Source organism: Ascaphus truei, chromosome 4, assembly GCF_040206685.1.
Source record: "Ascaphus truei isolate aAscTru1 chromosome 4, aAscTru1.hap1, whole genome shotgun sequence".
Classification (NCBI taxonomy): Eukaryota; Metazoa; Chordata; class Amphibia; order Anura; family Ascaphidae; genus Ascaphus; species Ascaphus truei.
Window position 1 is genome coordinate 164480789 of NC_134486.1, and position 14969 is coordinate 164495757.

Sequence of the window (14969 nt, forward strand, 5' to 3'; positions counted from 1 at the left end):
GTCTGGCGATCTGTCATTGGAAAAAAAGGACATTTAGTTTAAGAGATACAGTACACAGTAAAAACAGTGGGGAAAAAATGAGACACGGTTACCGCACTTACTCCGCTGGCGTCTTCACCCAGTTGATACCGCGCTCAAGGATATGCGCTGTTGACGCGGTGTGCTTCGGATCGTTGTCCTGGTAGAAACGGTGACCACCCGGGAACTCGCGTGTGATGTATTCCACAATCTCAGGCACAATTTTGTCTTGGAAGAAAGCTTTATCCATGATTCCTATAACAAGAAAAGAAAAGTGCTCAAAAAACTGCACACTAATACAGTACAATGCATAAGGCTACATTATATTTTATATTTTACCTTCAAAGATGACAATGCATCCTGGTCCACGCCTAAAGATGGCACCCCACACATGCATCTTCACTGGGTGTTTTGGCCGCGGCTTCATAGATATGCAACCTTTTTTGTGGAATGCAAAGGTGGCAAATTTCTCCAGCGATACAGTAGACTCGTCAGTGAAGATGCAATCCTGGAAAGTTTCCCCACTGAAGATCCATGCCTGGGCCTGGACCACTCTTTTGATTTTGTTAACGTCCCTTATCATGGGGTACGGTCTGTAATGACAAGGAATAATTAGTTTTAGAGGTACAGTACAGTTTCTTAAACAACACTTTTACCTCCTGTATTGTCCAGTACTAACCTCACACGTCCATATTTCCATCCAATTCTGCGTCTCATCTTCTTTATGCTGGTCTCGGATACAGTGAGATTGTGATTTTCTTGCAGAGTGTATTTGACCCTTAATGCACTCTTCTCATCATTCTTCTCACTTATTTTGTCGACCAGAAGAGTTGTCTCCCTACAATGTACAGAAAAACAACAATCCAGTGAGTTACAGTGTAGTAGGCCACTACGAGGGGCGGACGACTCTGCGCATGCGCTGCCTCGCATCAACGGATGCAGATAGCTTCCTGGCCTGAGAGACCCGGCGGTCAAATCTGCGCATGCGCTTCAACCTCCCATGTCTGTGTGGACGTATGGGGGGAATGGCGGCTCTCCACCTCCGGCCCCGGCGGCGCTCAGTCAGCGGGACACAGGGAAGGGGAAGCGGAGTTAGGGAGGAGAGAGGCTGAGCAGCGGCTCCTCCTCTCACAGCCGGAGGACTTGCGGGGCTTCCGCCATCTAACTACACCCACACCCGCAGCACCGGAAGCTCTGCGCCAGCCATCTTTGTACACCCATGGCAGCGGACGTGTGGGGTTAACGGCGGCCGTTAGGAGTGGCGCCGGCGGCTATCGCCGGCACCGCATGTCACAGCAGGCGTGTGGGGGGGAGGGATGGGGAAGCCCTGCCGTCACTTCCGTTTCACATTTGTCCCCCATCTCTCCCGTTTTACCCCATCAGAATAGGTGCCACTAAAGAAGTTTCACTTCAAAAATATACATATACCGTTGTTATATAAATATACTGAAATAACTATAAAATTAGATACAGTAGATCTACAGTACACAATATAGTGTTCTATTAATATGCAGCAATATAAGAAATATACATATACCGTTGTTATATAAATATACCGAAATAACTATAAAATTAGATACAGTAGATCGACAGTACACAATATATTGTTCTATTAAGATGCAGCAATATAAAAAAATATACATATAATGTTGTTATATAAATATACCGAAATAACTATAAAATTAGATACAGTACTGTAGATCGATAGTACACAATATATTGTTCTATTAATATGCAGCAATATAAAAAATATACATATACCGTTGTTATATAAATATACCGAAATAACTATAAAATTAGATACAGTAGATCTACAGTACACTATTACAGTACACTAGTAGATCTACAGTACAATATTTTATAAAAAAATAAATAAATTTAGTTATATAAATATACTTACGCGTTAGTTACCGTTGGTGTCCTCGTGCGTTGTCTGGTTTTCCGTGTGCATGATAGCTCACGGTGGTTGATGGCACAACGAGGCCAGAAGTAGCTAACCAGCGTTGGATATCTGCAATTTGGTGTCCGCTCATGTACATCTCCTTAATTCGCATGCTGAGATCCTTTGAAATCTTTTTAACAGGCATTGCTGCGAGTAGAAAGAAATACAAACACAAGAATGTATATTCGATGTTTAGTCGATGTGTATTCAATGTGCAGTGAATCCACAAAATGGATGGTGTATTTATACGTTAATGACTCACATTAGAGTACGCCCACTTTCAACACCTCTACCTCGTCGCCATGCATAAAAGGTTACACACTTTGCATAGCCCACCACTCGATGATCTTTATCTGAACTTGCCCTTGTCCAGATACTGCATTGTGCCATCTGCTTCCATGGATCAATCTCGATTCTACGGATGCCGGAAGCCACTCGCCTCTGCCGTGCCTATCACACAGAAAAAGCGAAAGGCAGCAGCAGTTTCCAAGCCAAGGCCAAAGCGACAGGCTAAGGCCAATAAAGAAAACCTTCTGCTGACCCCAAAGGCTAAGGGTTTTAATAGACGTCAGCCTTATTATGTCAAGAAGAAATAAGGTGATGTACACTCAACGCAAAACAAATGGCAGCCAACCCAACAAACCCGCAGACCACTTCCTCCAATACGCTTCAACGATTCTGCCGCCGCTCTCCTGGATATCTTCAGCCCATCTTCTCTACTGCTCTTCGACGATGCTGCCGCTGGTGTCCCTGAAATTCACGGGTCACTTTCTCCTTTGCGCTTAGACGAAAATCCAGAGGTCACTTTCTTCAACGACGCTGCCGCTTCTCTTCTCCCGGATATACACAGGTCACCACCTCCACCTTTCTTCGACGACGCTGCCGCTTCTCTCCATGGAACCCCCATCTCATCCTCCGTAGCACCCATCCACCCAGATGTCCACAGCACGCCATGCAAAAGAAGCAGCTCGTTAGACCGGATGCTGAATGGGATAAGTGTGGATATCCCCGGGAACTCTATTGTGCTGGCAAAAATAGATCTGCTTCTGGAGACCATGCTAAATATGGATCAACGGATGCTAAATATGGATCAACGGATGCAGAAGATGGATCAACGGATGGAGAAGATGAATCGACGGATGGAGAAGATAGAGACTGACATAGCGGGGATACATAATTTGCTCGGTGTTCATGTCCCTGTATCCCCGACGCCAGAGCAGGAGGGTGGCATGGATGTGATGAATGAGACCTTCGACCACCTTCTATCACCAAGCGCAACCCCTCCACCAGAAGAATTTGTGTTCTATGTAAAGAAGGTTCTTGTGGTCCGTGAGAATAGTAAACAGCTCTTTTGACTCCTCCAGCAGGTGTCTCCACTCTTGAAGAGCCATCTTCATGGCCAGAAGTTCCCTGTTACCCACGTCATAGTTCCTCTCGGCGGATGTGAATTTCTTGGAAAAATATGCACAGGGATGTAACTTATCTTGAGGCATGGGTCTCTGAGAAAGAACGGCTCCAGAGCCGCAATCAGAAGCGTCGACTTCCAGGACGGAGGGAAGTTCAATGTTGGGATGACGGAGAATAGGTGCAGATATAAAAGCTTCCTTGAGTGTCTCAAAAGCGGAGATGGCCTCGGATGACAAAGCAGAAGGATCAGCTCCTTTTTTGGTGAGCGCAGTGAGGGGTGCTGCAATGGTAGAAAAACTCTGTATAAACTTACGATAGTAATTAGCGAGCCCTAAAAAACGTTGTATGGCTTTGAGAGAATTGGGTCTTGGCCATTCAGTAACTGCTTGAAGTTTACCGGAGTCCATCATAAACCCCTCATCGGAAATGATGTACCCCAGAAATGGAGTAGATACCTGATGAAAGGTGCACTTCTCCAGTTTGGCGTACAAATGGTGTTCACAGAGACGGGAAAGGACGTAGGAGGTGTGGCGTATATGGTCCTGGAGATCTTTGGAAAAAAATCAGGATATCATCCAAGTATACTATAACAAAAATATTGAGTACCTTACGAAAGACGTCGTTGATGAAATCCTGGAAGACAGCGGGAGCATTACATAAGCCGAAAGGCATTACAAGATACTCGTAGTGTCCACTACGCATGTTGAAGGCCGTTTTCCATTCATCCCCCTTTCTGATGCGCACCAGGTTATAGGCACCACGTAGATCCAACTTGGAAAAAATCTTGGCCCCCTGTAATTTATCGAACAGTTCGGTAATGAGGGGAAGGGGGTAACGATTTTTGATAGTTATGTGGTTCAAACCCCTGTAATCGATGCAAGGCCTCAACGACCCGTCCTTTTTCTTGATGAAGAAAAACCCAGCCCCTTGGAATTGGAGAGACGAATAAAGCCTTTATTGAGATTCTCCTGGATATATTTATCCATAGCGTGAGATTCTGGTAACGACAAGGGGTAGGTCTTGGACTTGGGTAGGGATTAACCTGGAACCAGATCAATCGGACAATCGTAAGTCCTGTGTGGCGGCAAAAGGTCTGACTGTACCTTATTGAAAACGTCCCGGAATTGATGGTAAACAGAAGGTAGAATAACTTCGGGAACAGAGGTATTGGCCAGCAGTTGATGAGTCTCGCCTGACCTCGGCCTCCAGGAGATGGGAGCAGAGGAAGTCCAGTCAATGAGAGGATTGTTAAGCTGTAGCCAAGGAAGACCAAGGGTGATGGGTATCCCAGGAGCGTGAATGGCATCGAGAACTAAGATCTCCTTGTGCAGATGTGAGGACAGAAGCAAGGGGGCTGTCTCTAAGGAGATGAGGGCCGGGGTAAGAGGACGTCCATCGATACCGACGAGTGCAATGGGAACCTTCTTCCTCACGAGCGGTATGCACTTTAACCTGGCGAATTCAAGGTCCACGAAGTTTCCTCCAGCTCCTGAGTCAATGAAAGCGACGGTAGAAGTCTGGAACTTATCTCCTGAAAGGGAGACTGGAAATGTAAGTTTCTTAGGGAGTTCACCTTTATGAAGGGGACGTGGAGACATTTCACCCAGAGAGAGCCCCTCAGTACTCACTGGGTGATCCCGTTTCCCGGACGCAGTGGACACTCCCGAACCAGATGATCCATGGATCCGCAGTAGAAACACAATCCCCCGGCGTGGCAGAACTGCCGTATCGGTGTGCGGATGCGTTGTACCCCCAATTGCATTGGCTCTGGCAACTCCAGTGCAGGACAAAGAGGTGTGGTAGCACTTGGGGGAGCAGGAGTGCTGCTGGGAGTACTGGAGAACGGAACCTGAAAGTTATGGAAGCGAGTGCGCTGACGCTCTGAGCGGCGTACCTGGATACGTTGATCCACTCGGACGGCCAAATCAATGAGGACCTCCAATTGATCCGGCCTGGATTGGCGAGAGAGTTCATCCTTGATGGGATCTGCCAGGCCTTGCCAGAATACGGAGATGAGAGCCTCTTGTCCCCAGTTAGTCTCGGCTGCTAGAGTCCGGAATTCCACAGCATACTGTGTCACCATTCACCGTCCCTGAGTGATCTGGAGAAGAGAAACAGATGCCATTTCCCGACGAGCGGGGGAATCGAATACTTGTTGGAACTCTGCTTTAAATGCCGGTAATCTTGGGTAAGATCAGAATGTCGCTCCCAAACCAGGGAAGCCCAAGCTAGGGCGCTGCCAGTGAGGAGGTTATAAATGTAAGCTACCTTCTTGCGACCAGTATTGTAGAGATGGGGGGCCATTTCAAACTGTACCTCACACTGGTTTAGGAAACCCCTACATTCTTGCGGTTCACCTGCAAAAGGCTTGGGGGGAGGAATCCTTACATTGGAGATGCTAACTGCGCTTGCGGAGTGGGGGCTTACATCTGGCGAGGTTGCGGTCGGTACTCGGTCTGAGAGTACTGCGACTTGGCGTGTAAGTGCCACAATTTGATCCGCCATGGCCTGGTTTTGCTGAAGCAGATTGGAGAAAAACTGTTGAAGTTCGGTCTTGTCTGCGTCTTGTGGGCTTGACATAATGTTACGCCGGTGCTGCCCGCAGACCAGACCCGTCCCCTGAGCTGAAGGGGGAAGTGGTAATACACGCACCCGCAGCAAAGGGAGCGTGTCCAGAGTGTGGTATGAAGTGTTGCCAGGCCAGGTGTAGTAAGGTAGACAATACTTGCTGGTACCGGTTGTAGAGAGAGAGAGTGAAGAATGCCTTGCCGAGGTCAGGGAGTGGAGAGCGGAGATAGGTCGTAGTCCAAGCCATGTTAGAGGAGCTAGATAAAGAAGGAAAGTCCAATTAGGAATGGAGGCGGGACAGGAAGAGCTACAGGGAGACATTGCAGATTGGTGCAGGCATAACAGGCCAGATGAGTCTTGTTGGTAACCTGAGTATGCTCGTCTGGTGTGCGGGGGCGGAGCCTGAGGTCCGGGGGACGGGAAGAAGAGTATGCAGAATGAGTGTGCTCCGTAACGCGTGTACGCGCGTGGACCGAGCCAGTGGATGGTGCAGGTGTGCGCGCGGGAGGGTGTGGGCGCGCCCGGCGTTGAGCAGAGGAATTGCCGAGGGGAGTGATCCCGCGACGGCGGCAGGGGCGGGGAGCCGCAGAGGTCGGTAAGGCAGGATTGTTTTGTGTGTCCAGGGACTCCCTGGGGGGAGAGAGTGCTCTGTGTGGGGAGTGCGGGGGATGCCGATTCTTGACATCAACGTAGCTGGATCTAGATTGGAGAGAGTGGGTTATCAGATATTTGCCAGAGTCTTGGGTTGGAGAAGTTAGAGTAATAAAGTCCGTTAGCCGTGGTCTGGAGTTCGAGAGATTGGAATTGTAGTGATCCGTATAGCTGTGGTCTGGGGTTGGAGAGGTAAGCGTAGTATTGATCTGTATAGTCGTGGTCTGCATTGGAGAAGTTTGAGTAGTATCGATCCGTATAGCCATAGTCAGTATCCAGAGAGGTTCCAAGTTCAAGCCGGGTCGGTACACAAAGAATCAAGCTGCAGAGAAAAACAGGACAAGGGAGCAAGACGTAACAAAATGCAGGAGCTCATGGCTAACACTAATTATGTGTGTATATGGGAAACAAACAAGAAGAAAACAGTGCAAAATTTAAGTGTAGATGTATTGACAATGAGGTAAATAATAGGGTGTAGTCTTGGTTCTGATGGTATGCCTACTCACAAGATGTCAGAAGTAAGAATGCGTTTAGCAGATAGGGCTGCTACCCATGGGGTATACGTGGTGGGTGGATCTCCCTCCAGGCTCGTCTCGTCAGTGGGATGGTAGTGTATGTAAAAAAGGGGAAAGAGCACTACATAGCGCGATCAGGTGGATAATAAACTTTATATAAAAAACAGGTATAAAAATGCGCACTTACAATGTGCAAAATTAAAACAAGCGTTTGTCACAATATATGTGTGTAGTGGGTTCACCACAGCTCTCACCGCCTCCCCTGGATACTCCAAGTTTCCTTCGCCTACAGTGTGAGATCGCAGCTCCTCTCTTTGCGTCCTTCTGTGCGTCTGACATCACAGCTCTGAGGTTTGGGAAACTACGGGTCGCCCACTAGTCCAAAAAGCACCACTCTACGCGTTTTGCCCAGTCTTGATAGACTGCATCCGGCTTCGTCAGGAGTGTGTATGCTTGGGATAAAAGGTGCCTATATATACCCTATTCTATCCAATAATATAATTATCTAAAACAATTAGACCAATGCCCATAGCGCTAAGTGCAATTTGATTAGGCAAAGCTGTACTCATTAATAAATAAACTCGATTACAATGAGATAACATTATGAGAGTATATAATACATATTTAGACATCATGAAACGTCAATAGAGGAGATAAAATTAGACTATAAGTGTATTTTTTGATCACGGAGGATAAATATATTTAAGCATATGATACTATTATAAATAGTGAAACCAGAGAACTAGGACTCAATAATTAATTAATAATGGGTCAGTTAATAGAGACAGTGCTCTGTGTATCGGTTATCAAAATAACCTACTAACAATTATCATATTACAAGGTGCATGAAATTATACTAGGGGATAACAGTAATTATTTTGGCTATAGCGATAATATATAGGGATAATTATACTGAATACAGCCTATCACTGGGGTTATTTATTACATACTCTCATAATGTTATCTCATTTTAATCGAGTTTATTTAATAATGAGTACAGCTTTGCCTAATCAAATTGCACTTAGCGCTATGGGCATTGGTCTAATTGTTTTAGATAATTATATTATTGGATAGAATAGGGTATATATAGGCACCTTTTACCCCAAGCATACACACGCCTGACGAAGCCGGATGCAGTCTATCAAGACTGGGCGAAACGCGTAGAGTGGTGCTTTTTGGACTAGTGGGCGACCCGTAGTTTCCCAAACGTTAGAGCTGTGACGTCAGACGCACAGAAGGACGCAAAGAGAGGAGCTGCGATCTCACACTGCAGGCGATGGAGACTTGGAGTATCCAGGGGAGGCGGTGAGAGCTGCAGTGAACCCACTACACACATATATTGTGACAAACGCTTGTTTTAATTTTGCACATTGTAAGTGCGCATTTTTATATCTGTTTTTTATATAAAGTTTATTATCCACCTGATCGCGCTATGTAGTGCTCTTTCCCCTTTTTTACATACACTACCATCCCACTGACAAGACGAGCCTGGAGGGAGATCCACACACCACGTATACCCCATGGGTAGCAGCCCTATCTGCTAAACGCATTCTTACTTCTGACATCTTGTGAGTAGCATACCATCAGAACCAAGACTACACCCTATTATTTACCTCATTGTCAATACATCTACACTTAAATTTTGCACTGTTTTCTTCTTGTTTGTTTCCCATATATGCTCCTCCTGGATTGTATGAGATCTAACACACTTCTTGGAACCAGTGAAACAGGTCCCACCAGAGGGTTTGAGCAGAGTCATTTATTATTAATTTGTCTTCAGTTGAAGTTTATTATTTGGCACATATTGTACATTGCACTTATTATTAGTTGCACTTACTATCATTGTTCACATTTTGAGTTGTTTGTGCCTTGCTTCACTATTATTCACAATAACACTAGTTATGCACAGCAAAGCAGGAATGAATGAGCAGGGCATATAAAGGATACCAGATCCAATGAGATAGGAGGCGGAACGGAGGCGTGGCCTCCGCAGAGAAACGGATAGGCTAGGACAGGGGGGCGCAAACTTTTTTCCCTGCGCCCCCCTGCCGGCTGTCCCCTCACTCCCGCGCCCCCCTCCCAACCCCAACTTACCCGCGCTCCGGCGTAATGACGTCACGTTGCCATAGCAACGTGACGTCACATGACCTTGCAGCGTCATTTTGACGCCGCGCTGCCATGGCGACACAGGGAGGAAGCCGCCGGAGCCACGGTAAGTTAGGTTTACAGAGGCCCTGCAGCTCCCCCGGCACTTAATTTAAGTGCCTTCGGGAAGCGCGCGGGGCCTCTGTAAACCCCGCGCCCCCCGTCGGCAGTGTCGCGCCCCCCCTGGGGGTCGCGCCCCACAGTTTGCGCACCGCTGGGCTAGGAGACAAGTGGGCTAATAGAACACTTGACACGCAGCTAGGGCACGGTGCACGGGCGTTTCCCGGCTTCGTGGGACTGTGGAGCACCAGGTGACCAGGCAGTCCGCAGTAAAGGCACAATCCTCCCATTTTCCGATGTTGTTTCTCAGAAGGAGAGAGTTATGTGTCACGGTAACTTATGTCAAGTTATAATAAACACCAAATATCTGGGTTGAACAGAACGAGGCTTAGATATAATAAAATATATTTATTCCTTAAAAAGGTGAACACAGCAATATAGTACAATTAACAGGCAAGAAGGTAACAGTTACTTAGAGTTGGGGAATGGAGAAGTATCAGCTAGCAATTTTCCAGCAATCCGATGACATTTAAGATGAAATCAGAAGTGCAACAAAAACTGTAGAGTTGACACAGTTTATATACCTTTGTAACCCTATTCTTAACATTGAATACAGACTATTGGTGATCAATTATCTGTATCCAATCCCTAACGTGGAAACACAGTTTAACCCATGCCCCCCCGCTAGTTAAATCAGGGGCGACGACCAGTCTACCAGATGAAGTATCTGGCAGGATCTTCATTGTTTGTAGGCGTAGATATAACACTTACAAACCACTCCAGTTTGATGCTTCTCCGCCCTCAGGTAAACAGTTAGAGTGGCAGAGTCTTTTGATCAGTACTTGGTTCCTAGTGTTATCAATCAGGGCAGTTAACTTTTGATCACAGGGCTTATGCTAAATCATCCGGCTGCCCTTCCTGACCTATTAGAATAGCAGATGGAGTCTGCATTTTCAGAGCAGATCCAAAATACCATATACACTTTAATATCTTCACATATTAATAAGTTCCGTTCTGGTGGGCCAAGTGGGTCGCAATTTGCCAGTTTTTAATGCCTACAGTGACTCTACATATTGGCCAAATTTCAACTCTCTGCGACCTCCACAACCAGAGATACAGAAATGCACTTTAAATACAGGATTATAATGAAACATGGGAACAGGGGAACATACATATTCCTGACATGACAAGCTGTAAGCCACATGCCTGGACCGCAGTCCAGTTAACCCATTGCCTCCCTGGTGAGGTCAGGGGGTGGCCATATGGGATGCAACCCCTTTAATACCGGGCCAACCCCCTCTCCCTCTACATGATGACATCCGAACTGCATTGGTTCTGGAGCCTCAAGAGCTGGGAAAGTAGAAGGGGAAACATTGGGAACAAGAGCCGTAAATGTGAGAGAACGAGAGTGATGGCGCTCAAGCCTCCTTTCTTGAAGGCGTTGATCCACCCTAATACACATGGCAATCAGATCCTCAAGTACAGTGGTTCTCTCTTGAGCAGCTAATTCATGCTTTACCATCTACGAGAGTCCTTGCCAGAAAGCCGCAGAAAGTGCCTCATCGTTCCAACCCGTCTCCGCCGCGATGGTCTGAAATTCCAGAGCATATCTTGCGACTGGTCTGTGACCCTGAGAAATTTAAAATAAAGAGGAGGCAGCAGTAATCTTACAGCCAAGGGTAGCAAAGATTTGTTTAAATTCTTTCTTGAAACGTGGAAAGTCTTGAACAATCTCCGGTCTCTGCTCCCAGATGGGAGATGCCAATGCATCTCAGTTTAGTAAAGCAATGATATATGCCACCTTAGATCTATCAGAAGAAAAGCAGGAAGGAGTTAACTCGAACTTTATGTCACATTGGTTGAGGAAACCTCGACACCCCTGGGGATCTCTCGCAAAATGATTGGGAGTGGGTAGACATGGCTCGAGAGTGAAGCTTCAGGGGAAGCAACAGACAAGGTAGCAGGTCTAATAATTCTGGACTGTGACTGGTTAAGGGAAACCGTGGCCAAATTTTGAGTAAGAGAATCAATGTGGTTATCCAGGTATTGGAAATGTTCAGAAATTGAAGACAGGGCTTGGCCCACCTCAGGGGGTCCATGTTCATTGGGCTGAGCATACTGTAATGCTTGCACTACCCACGAGTAAGACAGGACCCCAGTACTGAGGTGGGAAGGTATCAAACCACGCACCCACAGCATCGGAAGCGTGCCTGGCAGTCGGATTGCCAATGTACGAAGTAGCTTTTGGGGAGCGCAGATGTCACCATATGTGAAAAATATATATATATAATAATATAGTGTAGTAATTCCAATATAAACGACAACTAGGTATTCACAGAAATGGAGACTCACACTTTCCCAATTGGGTAACAGCAATAGGTGAATCAATGTGGTTTAGGTTCTTCCCATTGATAGAAGGCATATGGTCTCAGCGTGATTTCCCTCAATGTAACAGAGATGACACTTTTAGTGCAACATTGCATGTTCAATTGATGTGTATATTTAAGCAGCAAATATTACACTTACATTTACACAATGTGCATAGACACATAAGACTATAGATGAGTGGCTCGTTTGTCTGCCGTCAGCCCCTGCTGGTATGATGCATCGCGTCACTTCCGGCGATTCGTCGCGTCACTTCCGGTTTGCGATCGGTCTCGGTTTGGAACGACTGGCACAGGGCAATAATGGGAGCTCGTCCAGCCTACTGCAACTTGACTCTACATGTTTCGCTTATCAAAAAGCTTCATCAGGAGTCAGGGCTTGGCCCACCCCAGGGGGTCCATGTTCGTTGGGCTGTGCATACTGTAATGTTTGTGCTACCCACGAGCAAGAAAGGACACCGGAACTGAGGTGGGATGGTATCAAACCCCGCACCCACAGCATCGGAAGCGTGCCTGGCAGGTGGATTGTCAACATAGCTGGATCTGGATTGGAGAGAGTGGATTAACAAATACTTGTCAGAATCTTGGGTTGGAGAAGTTAGAATAGTAAAGTCTGTTAGCCGTGGTCTGGAGTTGGAGAGATTGGAAATTGTAGTGATCCGTATAGCCGTAGTCTGGGGTTGGAGAGGTAAGCGTAGTATTGATCAGTATAGCCATGGTCTGGTTTGGAGAAGTTACAGTAGTATTGATCCGTATAGCCGTGGTCTGTATCCAGAGAGGTTCCAAGTTCAAACCGGGTCGGTACACAAAGAATCAACCTGCAGAGAAAACACATGATAAGGGTGAAAGGCACAAAAAATCGAAGGAGCTCAAAGCTAGAACCAGTTATGGACACAAAGCAGCGAAAAAGCAGGCACTGTTTCTCAGGAAAAACAAAACAAAATTAAATGAAATCAAGGAGAGGGTGTATCTTTTTGCTGGTTCCATTAAATCATTTTTCTATGGGCACACGCTCTCCTTGATTTCATTGAATTTTGTTTTTGTTTTTCCTGAGAAACAGTGCCTGCTTTTTCCCTGCTTTGTGTCTATTTCAACTATAGAAAAAACGGAAGCACATCCCCTATTGGAAAAGAAAAATTTCTGACATCCTCAAGGACAAACACCTACTCTAAATGTGAGTTATTTTATCACTGGCAAACACTCCATTCTGATGCTTTATGTTGGGACACTTTATTTATTGTGTGGCCCTTTACTACATTGCTTGTGGGGGTCCTAGCCCACTAGTCAGATTACAATGGAGAAGTGATTAATGTTTGATTATTTTATGTCCTATGGATTGGTTACCGTTTATTGATTAGTGAGGGGTTTCATCTCAAGAAACATTATATGAATTTATTGAACTTTGCAATTTTTCAAAAATATTTTGAGGCTTTTTTTCAGAGCACCACACATTTTTTCCATTGTCCTACAACCAGTTTTGCTCAGCAAAGCAGGAATGAATAAGCAAGGCATATAAAGGATACCAGATCCAATGAGACAGGAGGTGGACAGATGTGTGGCCTCCGCGGAGACACGGATAGGCTAGGAGACAAGTGGGCTAATAGAACACTTGACACGCAGCTGGGGGACGGAGCACGTCATCACGTGTGCACCGCGTGAGCGGAGCTATGCTCCGTGGCACAGTAGAAGAACTGCACATGTGCGCGTGCTCTGTAAACAGAGCGGGGGTGCACGCACGCTCTGGTGCCAGAGCGGAGGACTGCGGTAATGCAGGTAAGGAGGGAACACGTCGCAAATGACGTGTTCCCCGATTCCTTACAGTGGCCCAGCGGACCCATCAGCCAAGGCGGCCTGGTGTGGCCTAAGACCAGGAAGGTATCTAATCTATGTGTACCAATTTCCATACACAGGGGTAGCGCTACTCCTCCCACACTTTGGGTTGGGCCTGTCTTGTGGACACCGGGTGGTTAAGTGACCAGGACACCCTCATAACTTTGGGAGAACTTCACTGGGGTGTGGACAAGGTGTGGGCTTACACTGTGGATGTACTGTGTAGGTATGGCCTAGCATAGCCTTGTTATTATAGTGTTGCCTGTTTATATATCAGTAAATATGTTGTTATATACTTGGTGTGTGTTTACTGACTATTGGGTCCTGTGAGGGGTAATCCTACTACGTTAGGATCTCTCTCAGGTGGAGGCGGTGTGTACCAACGAACGTGATCACCCCAGGCTCCCAGTAGCGGAGGATCAGGTCTCCTCTTAGACATGCAGGTAACAGCAGCACAGGTAGTTTCCCTTAGCTACGGGGAAAGGGGGCAACATACATACATACATACTGTACATACATTTTAAGTTATGGTGGGTGAAAAAGGCAACAAGAAACCTCCACTGTATAGCATATTGCAAATAAAAAGATCCCTTGTGAGCACATTCACATGTCTTAGAAAGATCTGCAACCCTGCCTTTCACATTATCACCTAGCATACAGTGCTTCCACTGCAGCAAGGGATTCTGGGAAATGACATGCAAGTGAGCACACCGTGTCAACTTTTGCCTGAAATCCATTTTTACATGGAACCATTGTAAGCTAATGCTCGCTGTTAACACAACTTTTAAGCACAGCATGGGAATCAGATGCAAAGCCAGAGAAACCAACTTCACACTGATTCCATTAAGGTTGAAACATGGCTGTGAGAAGTTTCTCTGGCTTTGCATCTAATTCCCATGCTGTGCATAAAAGCGTTGTTAACAGCGAGCATCCCCCCCCCCTACCACCCACTGGAAGCACAGGATTTGCACCATGATAGGCTGCACACAGATTCCCATGTCACCACCACTTCTATCACTAAGGGAGTCAGAATGAGGCGGGTCGATGCCCACAGGATTGTCTGCCACAACCTGTAGCTATCAAGATTTACATGACAGGAGGCAGAAAGGCAATCTGGTCCAGCCATGTTACACTTGTAAAATGGATTTCAGGCAAAAGCTGTCACTGTGTGCTCATTTGCATGTCTTTTCCCAGAATCCCTTGTTGCAGTGGAAGCACTGTATGCTAGGTGATAATGGTGAAAGGCAGGGTTGCAGACTTGTCTAAGACATGTGCATGTGCTCACAGGCACAACCCTGATGAAGGTCCCTCTGGGTGACCGAAACGTTGGTTGTAGTGCCCTGTGATTGAATACAGTTTTTGATCTGATGACTACATGCAGTGTGCTGTCTCTTATTGCTGGGCCCCAATCTGGTAATTATTTTTTGTTCTATTCATATGGGATAAGCA

The 14969-nt window shown here is 46.4% G+C and overlaps 1 long non-coding RNA gene across 1 annotated transcript; it reads right to left on the reverse strand.

Annotated features, from left to right (window-relative positions):
• Positions 1 to 401: 401 nt before the first annotated feature.
• Positions 402 to 2030, reverse strand: LOC142492011 (uncharacterized). Its single transcript, XR_012800660.1, has 3 exons — positions 1919 to 2030; positions 698 to 856; positions 402 to 611 (listed from the first exon to the last, which is right to left on the reverse strand). It is a non-coding gene; the product is annotated as an uncharacterized LOC142492011 (long non-coding RNA).
• Positions 2031 to 14969: the final 12939 nt, after the last annotated feature.